Source organism: Staurois parvus, unplaced genomic scaffold (assembly GCF_062004578.1).
Source record: "Staurois parvus isolate SC_StPar_1 unplaced genomic scaffold, SC_StPar_1.0 ptg000202l, whole genome shotgun sequence".
NCBI classification, from domain to species: Eukaryota; Metazoa; Chordata; class Amphibia; order Anura; family Ranidae; genus Staurois; species Staurois parvus.
In genome coordinates, this window is record NW_028317998.1 from 3,322,881 (window position 1) to 3,338,027 (window position 15,147).

Sequence of the window (15,147 nt, forward strand, 5' to 3'; positions counted from 1 at the left end):
AGACATATGGTACTGACAGAAAATACAATCAGAAGCAATGGACTGAAAACTATCATTTAATCCATCTGTACTATGACCTGTTGTCTGACACACAGATATTTGTTCGATCGCTTGGTAAAATTCCACAGCAGATGATCAGCATTTCATTGCAAACGTGATTGAAAGCTCACTAGATCGATGGGATACAGGGCCTTTGATTACTATTAGTTGATGTATGGATCATATCGATAGGTGTGTGACTTTACTGTGTTTTGCATTAGATCCATCCATATTACACCTGCACACCCTGTATATTGATTAGAATCAGGCACAATGCTATGCCTCATCATATTTGCCGCACATCTGCCGTCGTCTGATGAGGAATAACAAGCCATCGGAGATGCTGTTCAGCATTGATCAGAGAAGCCCTTCCTTGCCACTCCCAGGTCCGGCTGTGATCCGGTGTCCGGGTTTTCCTGGCTCACTCACTCCGGCTCCGAGGTTCCAGTCCGGGTGGGGCTGTCAGGCTGAGCGCAGATCCTGAGTCAGTCCGGAGCGGCGGAGCTCATCCCGCACCTGTCACCTGGATGCAGGTAAGTCCCCGACCACCGCGTGTTCTGATCGATACACGTACAGATCTATGCCTTCCCCGGCACTGTACAGAGGACTCATTGTGCATGACTTGTCACTAGTATTTGCTGTGTCACCTAGACTCTCCTGTCCCCATGTCCGATCTACTCTGGGCTCTATAGGACACATGGAACTTTCATCCAACTCCTTCAGGAAGAGATTAGAATAATGGGCAGCTGCAGGGGCCCCACACTCCAGGGGCCCCAGGGGGATGCTGAAGAAAAGGTCTGCACTTTTATTTCTATTCATCAGGATCGCATGAGCTTTGCAGGTTTATTTCAGAAGGTGATCAGCAGTGTCAGCCTTCCTATTATTATGTTCCCCAAATGTGATATCAGGTGCTGGGACAAGCAGTGGGCAGGAGGGGCAGCTGCCTTGGGCGCAGCGGTGTGCTGTAGGGATGGGGGCCACTCTCCTGGTACAAGGATGACAGAAGTGACAGCACCAGTGATTTTGACAAGTGACTGCTGGGTGTAGGATCAGCTAAGCTCACACATCATGAACCGGGAGAAGGAGGGCACAGTTTGGCATCTTTGCCGTGGGCATTGGATGACTTCGTCCTGGCACTGATCAGGTGAGTGATCCTTACATTGATGACAACCTCTTACCTTTCCCTATGAAGTCATACTCATCCTGGCAGGACCAAACAGATGTCACAGTCTCACCAGTAGTGATGAATATGGGTGTGTTTGGACTGGACCTGTCACTTGCCTGACAAAGGAGCCCTGTGTGGCTCCGAAACATTGCTGCTGTTGATTATGTGACCACTAAATAAAGCTTTGGACCCTTTTGAGGATTCCTTGGTGACATTTTTCTTTCTGGACTAGGATCTGAACCCACATGTGTGAGCCCACCAGGAAGCTGCCATCTGTATGGGGCAATCATCTATGGCCAGGATAATCCTCACCCCACAGCTGCAGGTATACAATGGGCGTGTAGATGTGTGGGTGCGAAATGTCATGGCTGCAGATGATTGGCCCGTACTGCTGACGGCTTCCTGGCGGGCTCGCACATTTGCGTTCGGATCGTACCCACACCCGAACTCATCACTACTCTCTGGCATGAATGAAATCAGTCATGTTCGTTCATAGATCTGAATCCCTCTGAGCTATCCCACCAGAGAGCTGTCACTGTGGGCAGCCAGTCATAAGTGACAGAGGCATTCCTCACCTCACAGCCACACATATACACACTCCTTGTATATGTGTAGCTGCAGGGTGCCTCCACCACTTATGATTGGCTGTCCACAGTGACAGCTCCCCTGTGGGATAGCTCAGACAGGTGTGGACCCGTGTCCAAAACCACCTGAGCTTGTCCCTTCTTTCCCGCAAAAGGGTAACTCCATCATGGTAAGTAAGGCATACCTGTGCTGCTGACAAATGTGTTGCAACAGAATTGCGCATCTGACATCCCCTATAGGCCCCTTTCACACGGGTCAGACTCTGATTAGATCAGTAGGGGCTTTGTCCACTGATCCCATGCTGATCAGAGCAGAGTGGACTGATGACATCTCCTTGTCCGTTCAGTTTATGCAGAGCAGAAGCCCGCTGTGCTGTATGGACCGGCATCTGTAAACGGACTCCGCCTGTCCATTGACACCTGACTGCCCTCTGAAGTGATCCGCCATTTTTTTTAGCAAACTGGATCGGATTGGAGGTAGACAGGTGTAAATGGACACAAATGTCAGTATACATTTGCAGGTCCATAGGGGTGAATAGAGTGTCCGATCAGGTCTGCTTGAAAAACTGAAAGGCAGACCTGATTGGACAGTTTATGCTAAAGGGGCCTTAAAGTAGAACTAAACCCAGGACCCTGTATTCACTATATCTGGTCTCCTGCAGTACTCCCAACATGGAAATGCAATTATTTTAGTAAATATAAACTGCTAAATACCTTTTCTCAGCAGCTAGAATGGTTTTGTGACTTTTATCAGTGTCCAGCAGGGCACTAGTTAAAGCTCTTGGGAGGAGTTTTCATTCTCCCCTGTGAGGCTGCAGGACCCCTGACCATCTGTCTCGACAGTGCTGATTGGCCCTGTGCTGATCATATGCACTCTCCTAAGAAAGAAAAAAAAAACTCTCTAGCAATACACACCAAACTGAGCATGTGCAGCTTGCCCTCAAGGCTCTTTTATATCAGCAGATGGATTGAGGACAGTAAAGAGAAGGGGAGGATCAGAGAAGGCAGGATCAAACCTCTCTTTTTACACTGTGTAGAGAAATAACCCTTTGGGTTCCACAGTGAGTATAACAAGCATGCTTTACTGCATATACAAACTGAGTAAGCAAGGGTTGTATAACCCTTTTCAATTTTGGGTTTTTTTTGTTTACATATGTGTCCCTTTGGAAATTTCCCTTCACATCCGGTGCCATAGCCAGGACAGGAAGTGAGAGAAAATCCCTTCACAGTAAAGGAATCCCTGGCTGTCACAAGAACTAGTGTCCTCCTCCTCAGATTCCCCTTTATTCCTGTTCTAGTGAATTTCCCCTTTGCAAAGGAACTATCACATAGCTTAGTGAATAAGTCTGTGCTGCCTTCAATCATCCAATGACGTGCAAGCTTCAGTTATTTATATTATTTTCCTTGCACATGATTGGGTATGCTTTGCAGAGTGCATTTTCACCACATTCACTAAGGTAAGAGAAAGTTCCCTTATACATGATGATTCACTTCGCAGTGAACATTCTCTACTCCTGTAGTAAGTCAGCTCTGATATGTGTGCATTGTACTTGGGGACAGGGCCGGTGCTTCCACTAGGCAAACTAGGCAGGCTCCTGGGCGCAGCACAAGCCAACACTCTCTCTGTGTGGCCAATGGACCTCTTGTATGAATTCATAATTTCTCTGCAGAGACCCCTCTCCTCATAGACAGAGAATGAGGAGGGAATGACGGTATCTTTACTTTGCAAAAATAGTTTCACAGCCTGTCCACACACATGACCATTTAGGCAGAAAGATGCTGGGTCTCTGGGGCCAGTGTAGCAGCTGAGCTGAAGCTCCTTCCAGTGTTCCTCTCAGACTCAGTCCCTTACTACAAGCCAGATGGTGGCTGCTAATCACTGTGGAGTTTTGAAACTCTGCCTCTTCGTTTTTGTTTTTGCTTCTCTGTCTGATTGGTTAATACAGTTAATTTATATTTGTTTAATATATATTTTGTCTTTAATATTGGTGCTGGTGGCATCTTATGGCACTTATTTTTGTAAATTAAAAGAAATTTAGCAGTTTCATGTTCTGTTGATTTAATATTTTCTACTGTTTTAAAAATTTTGTTTTTTTTATTTTTGGAGGGGGGGGGGGGGGGAATAGCTTGTCTTGCCTAAGGCACAAAATAGTCTAGCACTGACCCGTCTTTGGGGTATTGTTTCCATATCTGCCACTATCACGAGTAGTTTGCATATACCATGTTATAACCTCCAATTCAAAATGTAAACACTACTCCTAAAACGTTTATCTGGACATGTTAGAAGCAAAACACAAATGTCTGTGTTCACTGACTCGCATATCCAATAAATCCAAATAAACTGGCTAGGGGCCCATGAATTGAAAACAGCCTTGGGCCACTGTACAATTAATCTTCCGCTGGAAGGGTGTCTGTGCTCCTCCTGTTTGGCGGTGAAGGGGTTACTAACATAAGCTGCGTGGACTCCGGAAGTAGAAGGATTGTATTGTGTTGGTGAATACACATGTCACACGTGTACAGGCAATGACAGCTCACCTGCACACTCTATAGGATCAGAGCTGATTGGCTCTCCATTCACTGCATTGTTACATATACTAGGGACAGTGACTTGAATCATACATATCTCATTTGTCTTTCAGTACTAATATAGCTTTGAGCACCTGGCATGACTTACCCTTGGACAGTATAGGATCTTGTGTGATCTGAGCCCAGGAGGTGGCAACATGTAGGCAATGACATTCTGTATTCTAGTAAGCTGTAGGTTCATGTAAATGCTGATTCACCTTAGTGCAGCTGAAGTAGGTCATAAAGAATGGAGCTGGTCTCATTGGAGTCTGCACATTGTCTCCCGTCCTGTCTCAATGTCCCTATAAATCTCACATGTGACCGGTCAGAAAGCCTCCAGCTCTGTTCTTTATTCTGCGAGATGGTACATTTCCTCCAGCCCTGTTCATGTATGCATGGAGGATGCAGTCCTCTGTACAGGGAAATAAATTAGTATGGAATGCATTGTGGATCTTGCTGTTCATGTATTCTGCAGAGTGGCAGCAGATGCACTATATTACATGACCAGAGATGATGTAGCTTCAATTTGTAGTAGGCACCCACCTTGATAAAAGTTCTGTACAACTGGCCCCTGCTCACTTGGTGTTTAGCCCCGGTGCATGAGGCTTTGGAATTTAGTTGTGGGGGCAGGGGCGGACTGACAATTCATGGGGCCCCCGGGCAATAGGGGATCATGGGGCCCCTGTGTCCTTGCCCAAACTCAAAAAAGCCTATGAAAAAGGTACCAGGGGCATCTCATGGGGCCCCCTACTGACCCCGGGCCCTCGGGCAGTGCCCGATTTTCCAAATGGTCAGTCCGCCCCTGTGTGGGGGGAAGGCATAGGTACACCATTCAGCCTTGCTGCCGGGAGCCTGCAAGAGTAGTCTGCGTTCTTGGCATTCATCCCCGGGTTCATACTGTCCTTCATGTTAGTATCACTAAGCCTGTGTTCACATATATGCAGGCTGGGATGCAGTGTCATTTTGATGGCTGTGTGGTACAATTTTGTTCACTGCGGTGCAGGTGTGATTCCGATGCAAATTGTTCAAGTGTATCAGGCTGGAAATAGCACCCACACCGCACTGAAAATTGCACAAGATCCTTTTAAAAATTGCACTGCAGATGGCCTGCATATACGTATTTGAATGGGCTCTGCAGAAAAGTATCTTATCTCACCTGTCATGCAAATGTGAGATTCAAATTGCATCAAGGCTCAGTGCACCATCCAGCCACAGCAGCTGTCAGCCTCTCGTAGAGTTTTACAGGCTGCTGGCATGGAGCTGGGTAGTGCACCTGTTCCTCCTGTCCACACCTAAACACTGGAGCTTCATGCACCAGGGCTAAATGTTCAATGTACATGAGGACTCAGGGAATAACTGGCCTATCCAGTGCACCCTTGGAAAAGACTCCTCTCAGCCTGCTGCAGAACCCCCTGAAAGGACACACCAGCCCCCACAGCCTCCCTCAGTGCATACTAACCAGCCATAGTGCCCTCTACAGCACCTCTCAGACTGCTACAAAGTTGTCCAGCCCCTTGCAGAAGTCTCAAACCCCCACAGTGTCACCAGCCCCTGCAGAGGTACCCTCTATACTTCTTGGCCTGCTGCAGAGCCCCCCAGCCCCCTGCAGTACCCCCTCTGCTCAGTGATGCCAAAGCATTCTAATACTGAGCACCAGCCACCAGGGTGTTCTCTCTGTAGGCAGGCCCCAATCATGACAGAATCTAAATAGTATCCACTGGGGACCTTCTGTGACAGATCTTGGTCAGGACTAACACACTGGCCATACTCACAGTCCAGAGCCCTCGCAGAACTCGCACACATGCACATCTGAGACATGGAGTGCCTTGAACACTCACCATACTCCTGGTCATCTGTAGCAATGACACTCCTCTGACTGGGGATGCTTCTGGCATTGGGCCTAACATCTTCACGTAGGTACAGGATAGATGACCTACCTATCAACCTCTATTCCCAAGCCTGATCATGTGTGTGCGCAGAGCTGGTGCATTGGTATCCCATCTCTCTAAATGTTTTGATTGTGAGATGCCCAGTGTAGCTTTGCTTAACGGGGATCTATCCCAATTTTACAACAGCAGAGGTACCCAGGATCCACTCTATACACTTAAAGCAACCACAAGCTCAGTACAACTCCATTTTATTGAGGTAGTTCTCAGTACAGTTCAATAAAATAATATATCGTCATCAGCCATAACCGTTCCTCTTTATGTGGTAGTGGGAAGCACAGAAGGAATTGTCTTTATAATATGCACTCACTGGCCACTTTATTGGGTACACCAGTTCAATTGCTTGGTAACACAAATTGCTAATCAGCCATTTACATGGCAGCAACTCAATGCATTTAAGCATCTAAATGTGGTGAAGACGACTTGCTGATGTTCAAACTGAGCAACAGAATGAGGAAGAAATGGGATTTAGGTGACTTTGAATGTGGCATGGTTGTTGGTGCCATAGAGGCTAATCTGAGTATTTAAAAAAAACTGCTGATCTACTGGGATTTTCACGCACAACCATCTCTAGGATTTACAGAGAATGATCTGGAAAAAAAGAAAATATCCAGTGAGCGGCAGTTGTGCAGACCTTGTTGATGTCAAAGGCCAGAGGAGAACGAGCAGACTGGTTCGAGATGACAGAAAGGCAACAGTAACTCAAATAACCACTCGTTACAAAAAAGGTATACAGAATACCCTCTCTGAATGCTCAACACGTCAAACCTGGAAGCATATGGGCTTCAGCAGCTGAAGGCCACTCATGTCAGCTAAGAACAGGAAACGAAGGCTACAATTCACACAGGCTCACCAAGATTGGACAAACATTGCCTGGTTTGATGACTCTCAATTTCAGCTGTGACATTCAGATGGTAGAGTCAGAATTTGGCGTAAACAAAATGAAAGCATGGATCCATCCTGCCTTGTATCAATGGTTTAGGCCGGTGATGTAATGATGATACATAGTTAGTCTGGCTGGAAAAAGACAAAAGTTCAACCAAAAAAAAAAAGTTATAATCCTACACCCACAATTTGATCCAGAGGAAGGCAAAAAAAACCCAGCAAAGCATGATCCAATTTGCTCTTGCAGGGGAAAAAAATTCTTCCTGATCCCCTGAGAGGCAATCGGATATTCCCAGGATCAACTTTACCTATAATTGTTAGTATCCAGTTATATAGTGTGTATGAAGGGGATATTTTCTTGGCACTAGCAAGGTGTACCTAATAAAGTGGCCGGTGAGTGTGTGCATGTATGTGTATGTATCTATCTGGTATAAGGATTTAATTCCTTTTGTGCTACCCCGGGGATGGGTACTGACAGTACACTATCGCATAAAAAAATGCCCCAGGAGAGGGAGGGAGAGATATGTCTCCCTCCCTCTCCCTTTTTCTCCTGGGGCATTTTTTCTCATGACAGGTTTACTTTAATTTTGTGTTTGCGTTCTAGTGATGATCGTGAAACTTGTACACACCCACATATTGGTTTCTCTGTTAGAACTAATGTCATGCTGTGGTAACACATATTAAGCACATAGGAACACTGGGGTGCCATTCACTTCGAATGACACCCCATCCTATTATGTCAACATCCCTGCCCAACCATGTGTTGCATTCCCAAAAAGGGTGATTTATGGTTTTGCACTGATTGAAACCAATTAGGCTATCATAAGACAGAGCACATAAATGTGTGTTAACACACCATGTTGGTGTAAATGTGGCCTCTGGGGCGCAAACTTGCAGTTCTGCTTAGGGCCCAATGTGTTCTTATTTCAGCTCTGGTGCTCAAACATAACAATTGGTTGCTAGACTCAAGCAATATCTGTCACATGAGAGGAGATCACATGTTACCCCATATCTGGAAGCAGGGGCTATTTTCACAGGATAGGCAGTGGCATGCATGGCTTGGGAGGGCTGTCAAAGTGAATATCTCGGGTTGAGGGGGCCTCGTTACACAAACCCTGTCACTTTGCTTTGCAGATGACAATGTCTCTTTAAAGAAAATCTCTTTTGGGGGAACGTGAAAGCAGCTATTGGTGACCTTTTATACTCAAAATGCTAATTGTCTCGTTCTAATCCATTGGCTTCAAAACCTTGAGACAATTACCTGGAATAAATTTCCTGGTCAGGAGTTCTGACTTCCCCCTGAGTTTCTAATATGCATGCTAGTTCTAGGTCAGTCTTCCAAAGTACTAAAGCCAATGACAGACAGATAACTAGTGTTTTTAAAACGATGTTGCAGTGACAGAATCCATTTTTTTTTTTCTAGAGGTTTCCTTTATAGGAAAACTGCCAGGTGAGAAGTATAGAGGCTGCCATTGCTGTCAGCTCCTTCTGAAAACTGTAGTTTCCTGGCCATTTTCTCATACGGGAAAATAATAACACTTGATCGTGCACAGGTAAAGCAGGTACATAAATGATTGGCATTTACAAAATGGCTGCGTACAGTCACCCACTTGTACTGGTTCCCCGGGCATGCGAAAGCAAGGGGGATTTTACAGTTGGGGGTTTTGAAGTTAATAAATGTCCATGTGCATGAGGCCTTAAGACCAGTTATAGACTGCATTGTGTTTTTGTTTTTGTTTTTTTTTGTTTTTGGTCCCTTTTAACCACTTGAGAACTAGTGCATATATATACACACCCAGGCTATTTTTTTATCTTTCAGTGCTGTAATAATATGACTGACAAATACTATATATACTTATTAACCAATGAAAAAAAAATCTTGCAACATGTGTAGCATATTGGTATTCACTAGCCACTTCACCTCCAGAGCCCCTTCTACTACTTCGCCAACTTCTTCTACTACTTCACCAACTCATGTAACATGTTGGTAATCACCAGCCCTTTCACACCCAGAGCCCTTTCTGCTGTGAAAGCAGACTAGGGTTCTTTTCTCCTCAGCCAATGTTGTCACATTTAAAATGCCAATATCATGCTGTGCTTTGTGAGCTGACCCACGACTCCCTGGGACCTGTGACCAAGGAGGTTGGGGAAGGGAAATGGGGGGTACTAAAATTCCACTTGGATCACCTAGGCAATCCAGGCAGGAGTGAGTACTTGCCAGAAATAGGTATCTACTCCCTAAAAGAAAAAAAACTTCCAAAAATGTTAGGTGAGGATTAGGAAACTGATTAGAAAAAGTATAAATTCTCTTTTCAGGTGAAATTCAGCTTTAAGTAGTGGCTATAATCTTTGTGAACTGACAGTCAAATATTGTAAACAAGCAGTAGTACAATAACCTGCCTGCAGTAATCCATGTTGTTAAAGTGGTTATAAACCATTACATATACCCAGTGAAGTGACTGGCCTCAGGTGATACACATAGATGAAACAAATCCTCCTACATACAGTTGTGGCCAAAATTATTCAACCCCCAATGCTGTAAAGGGGTTTAGGGACTATAGTGTACATTTGGAATTGTATTCAGAATCAAATCCTACAAGGACGTTGTAACTACCCAAATGCAACTAAAATGACATCAATTGTTTATGTAATACAGTAGTAAATGGTTCTTATGTGGTTTCTTCATTGCCACAATTATTCAACCCCTTAAAGACTACCACTCTGAAGAACAGAGGTTCATACAGGTGCTTTCCATCAGGTATTGAAAACACCTGTGGATGTCACCGAGCAGCAATCAAGCATAATAAGCACCAATTAGGCAGCTTTAAAATGACTGTGATACTCAGCTCCTTCTAGACATTTACTGGTGTGGTTACAAACATGGTGAAGGCAAGAGAATGGTCCAGGAAGACAAGAGAAGAGGTGATTTCTCTTCACAGGAAGGGCAATGGCTATAAGAAGATTGCAAAGATGTTAAACATACCAAGAGACACCTTAGGAAGCATCATTCGCAAATTCAAGGCAAAGGGCACTGTTGAAACGCTACCTGGTCGTGGCAGAAAGAAGATGCTGACTTCGACTGCTGTGCGCTACCTGAAGCGTAGAGTGGAGAGAAGTCCCCGTGTGACTGCTGAGGAACTGAGAAAAGATTTGTCAGATGTGGGTACAGAAGTTTCAGCCCAGACAATAAGACGCACACTGCGTAATGAAGGCCTCCGTGCCAGAACTCCCAGGCGTACCCCCTTGCTGTCTCCAAAGAATAAGAAGAGTCGACTGCAGTATGCCAAAAGCCATGTGGACAAACCACAAAAGTTGTGGGATAGTGTTCTGTGGACTGATGAAACAAAATTAGAACTGTTTGGGCCCATGGATCAACGCTATGTTTGGAGGAGGAAGAACAAGGCCTATGATGAAAAGAACACCTTGCCTACTGTGAAGCATGGTGGAGGGTCAATCATGCTTTGGGGCTGTTTTGCTTCTGCAGGTACAGGGAAGCTTCAGCGTGTGCAAGGTACCATGAATTCTCTTCAGTACCAGGAGATATTGGATGGAAACGTGATGCAGTCCGTCACACACCTGAGGCTTGGGAGACGTTGGACCTTTCAACAGGACAATGATCCCAAGCATACCTCCAAGTCCACTAGAGCATGGTTGCAGAGGAAAGGCTGGAACATTTTGGAGTGGCCATCGCAGTCACCAGACTTAAATCCGATTGAGAACCTCTGGTGGGACTTAAAGAAAGCAGTTGCAGTGCGCAAGCCTAAGAATGTGACTGAACTGGAGGCCTTTGCCCATGAAGAATGGGCGAAGATACCCGTAGATCGCTGCAAGACACTTGTGTCAAGCTATGCTTCACGTTTAAAAGCTGTTATAACTGTAAAAGGATGCTGTACTAAGTACTAAGATTGAATGTCACTTGGGGGTTGAATAAAACTGATAATGCTGTGAGCACAGAAAAGACATTTGTGGTTATTTCATTATAACTGTTATGTTATATTTGTCTGACCTACAAGTGCCTCTTTAATGTAAATGTAAGCAAGATGACTGAATGATCAAAAGCAATGTCAAACTGGCCAAAACACTCAATTTCAGTGGGGGTTGAATAATTTTGGCCACAACTGTAAGTTGTACCTGTATATTTACTTCTTTTTAATATGTACAACCGTGTTAAGAATATCTCCTGAAATAGTTTTGTTGTGTTTTCCTCTTTTTCTGCTAATGCAATGGGCATAGAAAAGAATCATCCCCCTTTTAAATCAATCACATTTTGTTGCTTTACAGCCTGAAATAAAGAGAGACACAGTTTTTGTTTTATCCAGCTGTATTTACTCAGTGCAACTTATACCATCCAAGTGAAAGATATTACACCAACATGTCAGAAAAAAATTAAAAAATTCACAAACCGAATCACTGTGTTGGAAAAAGGATCATCCTTTGTGTCAGTATTTTCTTGATCCACTTTTTTCTTTAATTGCAGACTTTCGTTTGTTGGGATACGTTTAATTTAGGCACCATTCACACTAGGGTGTTTTGAATCTGTCTGGCCATTCAGCCTGTGATTTCAAAACACTCTGCTAAATTAAAAATTGCAGAACCGCGTGTTCAGGTGCCATCCATTTTATTGGCACCTGAAACGTGGTGCGGTTCTGCCGTGACTGCTCCATGCTAAATCATGCAGCGGTCACGGCAAACCACATTGCCCAACTCATGTCACCAAAACTAAGTTCGAACTTCTTTTGCCCGACACATGTTGTGTAATGCAGTTTGCTGCAATTGCAAGGCAATTTATCAGCTGGAACTATTGCCTGTACACACTACTGGGTCCTTTCTTATGGAGTACTCATTACCTATCTACCATACAACACCCATTTTATACAATTCTATATCTACATTCTGTGGTACAGGGTCTAGTGATACAGAACTAATCTATACAACAATATTACTGCAGGAGTACATGCCGTGCGCTCTTGCAGTTATCTAAATATCTGTGATTGAGAACTTTATGAGAACTACCGGTATATTTTACTAAGTTGCTGCAATTCCCTTCACACCAGTTGGTGTCACTGAAAAGAATGTTGTATTTGGTCTTATATGGAAAACAGGAGCATTTCTGAGGCAGGCCATTTATATAACTTGTAGCTGGGTAATTATTGCTCCAAAATGTAAATAGTTTGGATATTTATTTACTTTATTTTATTCTAAAATATATATATATTTTTTTTTTTACGTGCACAACGGTGTGTTTTGTAAAGGAAACAGAGTGGAGTAATGACCTTGTTTATGTTTTTCTATTATGTATGTGTAAATAATACACACACTATATTGCCAAATGTATTGGGACACCCCTCCAAATCACTGAATTCAGGTGTTCCAATCACTTCCATGGCTACAGGTGTATAAAAGAAAGTACCTACAGTAGGCAAGCAGACTGCTTCTACAAACATTTGTGAAAGAATGGGTCGCTCTCAGGAGCTCAGTGAATTCAAGCGTGGTACTGTGATAGGTTGCCACCTGTGCAATAAGTCCATCTGTGAAATTTCCTTGCTACTATATATTCCACGGTCAGCTGTTAGTGGTATTGTAGCAAAGTGGAAGCAACTGGGAACAGCAACTCAGCCACGAAGTGGTAGGCCACGAAAAATGACAGAGCGGGGTCAGTGCATGCTGAAGTGCACAGTGCGCAGAAGTCTCCAACTGTCTGCAGAGTCAATAGCTAAAGACCTCCAAACTCTGTGTGGCCTTCAGATTAGCACAACAATAGTGCATAGAGAGCTTCATGGAATGGGTTTCCATGGTTGAGCAGCTGCATCCAAGCCTTACATCAGCAAGTGTAATGTAAAGCATCTGAAGCAGTGGTGTAAAATACGCCGCCACCGTACTCTAGAGCAGTGGAGACGTGTTCTCTGGAGTGACGAATCACACTTCTCTGTCTGGCAATCCAATGGACTGGGTCTGGTTTTGGCGGTTGCTAGGAGAACGGTACTTGCCTGACTCAATTGTGCCGAGTGTAAAGTTTGGTGGAGGGGGGATTATGGTGTTGTTTTTCAGGGGTTGTGCTTGGCCCCCTAGTTCCAGTGAAGGGAACTCTTAAGGTGTCAGCATACCAAGACATTTTGGACAATTTCATGCTCCCAACTTTGTGGGAACAGTTTGGGGATGGCCCCTTCCTGTTCAAACATGACTGTACACCAGTGCACAAAGCAAGGTCCATAAAGACATGGATGAGTCAGTTTGGGGTGGAGGAACTTGACTGGCCTGCACAGAGTCCTGACCTCAACCCGATAGAACACTTTTGGGTTGAATTAGAGAGGAGACTGCGAGCAAGGCCTTCTCATTCGACATCAGTGCCTGACCTCACACATGCGCTTCTGGAGGAATGGTCAAACATTCCCATAGACACTCTCCTAAACCTTGTGGACAGCCTTCCAAGAAGAGTTGAAGCTGTTATTGCTGCAAAGGGTGGGCCAACTCAATATTGAACCCTACAGACTAAGACTGGGATGCCATTAAAATTCATGTGTGTGTGTAAAGGCAGGTGTGACGGAAGCGTAGGCGGGACAGAATGCACACGGGATGATAAACACACAAAGTTTTATTGAAATAGGTGAGGCTCTTAATCAGGGTAACAATGGTAGCGTCCGGGTACCCAAAGGGAGGGAGTCCAGGCAAAGATAATTCGGCACACGATAGGGCGGTCCAAGTAGCGATAATCCGAGCACTCAGTGGGGCAGTCTAGGCGATAATAATCCAGGCACACAATAGGGGCAGTTCAGGCAAGCAATAATCTGGGTATTCAATGGGGCAGTCTGGGCAATAATAATCCGGGCACACAATAGGGGCAGTTCAGACCAGCAATAATCCGGGCATTCAATAGGGGCAGTTCAAGCAATAATCCGGGCAGTCCAGGCAAGGGGAATATGGGTGCTCAACAGGGCAGTCCGGGCAAGGATAGTATAGGCATATAACAAGGCAGTCCAGGCAAGGGGAATATGGGCATACAACAGGACAGTCCAGGCAAGGGCAATAGGGCACACAACAGGGACAGTTCAAACACTCCGCCACATGCGGCTTGTAGGGACACTCGCGGCAGGTAGCTTCCAAGGACAATCAGCAGACAATCTGCAGGAACACTCACGGTGCTCAGCCTCCAGGGACGGCAGCAGCCAGCGGACAGGGACCCTCACCGCGATCAGCTTTCCAGGGACAGGCTTGCAGGGACTCAGTGGGGTTTTCAGGGCTCCGGGTATGACCAGAGGTATGTGAACTGACGCAGGGAAACGCAGGCTTCAGATATGTTATAAACAAACAATATAATTTATTAATACTAACAATACAAAACGCAGTGCAATACTAAAACATAAACAAAGTGCAAACGAACCAAACCAAGCCACCCACAGATAGCAATACATACAATGCAAGCGTAGTCAGGCAGGCCGGGTCAATAACAATCGGGCAGGTAGGAACAGGAGGAGCAGGCAGAGAGTAGTCAGGTCACGAGCTGGGTACAGCAACTAACGGGCAGGTAGGTACAGGGGGTCAGGCAGAGAATGGTCGGGGTCACAACCCAGGGATCAAACAGGAGAAGTCAGCAGAGGTCAGGATCAGGCAGGGTCGGCAACGAGTCAGTCAGGCAGGAACAGTAACAGGAATGCAGGTAACAAGATACAGGGGCCCATAGAAAAACACACACCAAGGCCCAGACTGCAGGTCTAGCCATCCCTTAAATACACCTCCGTAATCCGCTTCAGGTGTTTGGCTGACTGCAGGGTTGAGTCTCTGATTGCTGAGAGCACCCGCTGGCCAGCCCTGGTACTGCAGCCCACAAGGCAGGTGAGTCCCACCATTACTGGCAAGTCCATTCCTGACAGGGGTCTTGGCTGTGGGGTCCAGCCTCAGCTCAGACCTCACACAGCGCTTCTCCTACGAGCAAGGAACCAACTCCTCACGGGTCTATGGAGGGCTG

The 15,147-nt window shown here is 45.4% G+C and overlaps 1 protein-coding gene across 2 annotated transcripts in view; it reads left to right on the forward strand.

The window, feature by feature from the left end:
- The first annotated feature begins 482 nt into the window (after positions 1–482).
- LOC149461447 (synaptotagmin-like protein 2) overlaps positions 483–15,147 on the forward strand; it is a 129,242-nt gene continuing 114,577 nt past the window's right edge. Inside the window, exon 1 of one of the 2 annotated variants that reach the window (XM_089678287.1) lies at positions 483–572. The gene's annotated coding sequence lies outside the window, so the exon portion shown is untranslated. The remainder of the gene's footprint in view (positions 573–15,147) is intronic. The other variant, XM_089678288.1, reaches the window with a different exon arrangement.